At 36.3% G+C, this 1,024-nt stretch overlaps 1 protein-coding gene across 1 annotated transcript in view; it reads right to left on the bottom strand.

Moving 5' to 3' along the window:
• Positions 1-1,024, bottom strand: part of LOC118749638 (cytoplasmic protein NCK1) — a 155,388-nt gene that overhangs the window by 63,065 nt on the left and 91,299 nt on the right. The window lies entirely within an intron of this gene.

The raw sequence follows: 1,024 nt of genomic DNA, 5'->3' as shown, positions 1-1,024 counted from the left end.
GTTATACCCACATCCGTTTCTTTTTAGTCTGCAGGTGGCCTTTAAGGATTCCCCACGTATGAAGACACAAAGTGACTGTAAATGCAGCAGTGGGTCAAGAGCACTATACACTACTCAAAAAAATTAAGAGAGGTTTTAAAAATAGGAAATTAAAGCTTAATAAAAAGGCTATCTGATCCATACGCCAGCCTAAATGAACAACATTTTTTCAACCCCGTAGACAAAAAAAAACAAGATTAGCAAAAGTATTTTTTCGAGCTTTCCGTAATCTTGACATTACATGAGAACCATAGCTCAAAAAATGTGTACTCAGGAAAAATTAGAAATTTGGAGCTTCAAAGGTTTTTTTTAAGTCCCAATACCACAATTTTTACCGAAATATGGCCTCTCAAAAATTTTTGTTTGCTCCCTTAATTTTTTCGGGTAGTGCCTACATTGATAGGTAAAGCCATGCAACAATTTTTGCTCTCTTCTATCGGAACCAGATAAATTTTCGTGGACCCGACTTACAGCTCATAAACCCCCTTATTTTTTTCACGTAATTTTTTTCGACAAAAAGTTAATTAAGTTTTTGATTCAAAAGATTTTAAAAATTTCCTTCTACACAACAAAAGAAATACTAGCTTTATATATGTATATAAAAATTTAAGATTATCGTTAATCTCTTCATGATCCAATGATCGGATTTAAACCAACCCAAACCCTTTCCATAAAAAAAAGAAATGTAAACAGGACTTTGGCAAAACGTGGGGTTTGTCACCAAAGGGAATCCTCTGGATGGATACCTCTATGATCAGACCCATAATAAGCTATGCGTTAGTGGTATGGTGGACCAGACTCTCAATCCATAGCGTGGTAAATCTGCTTACTAAACATCAAAGACGATTGCCGTGTGCTGTATGGGAGCTTTCTCTACAACATCTGGCGCTGCTACTCTTACTGTCACTTTGTGTCTTCATACGAGGGGAAGCCTTAACGGATACCTGCAGACTAAAAAGAAACGGATGTTGGTATAACACTGAGT

The sequence above is a fragment of the Rhagoletis pomonella genome, unplaced genomic scaffold (assembly GCF_013731165.1).
Source record: "Rhagoletis pomonella isolate Grant_MI unplaced genomic scaffold, Rhpom_1.0 Rhpom_scaffold_00025, whole genome shotgun sequence".
In the NCBI taxonomy this organism is placed as follows: domain Eukaryota; kingdom Metazoa; phylum Arthropoda; class Insecta; order Diptera; family Tephritidae; genus Rhagoletis; species Rhagoletis pomonella.
The sequence above is the reverse complement of the archived record's forward strand: the minus strand, read 5'-3'. Positions and strand labels throughout refer to the sequence as shown.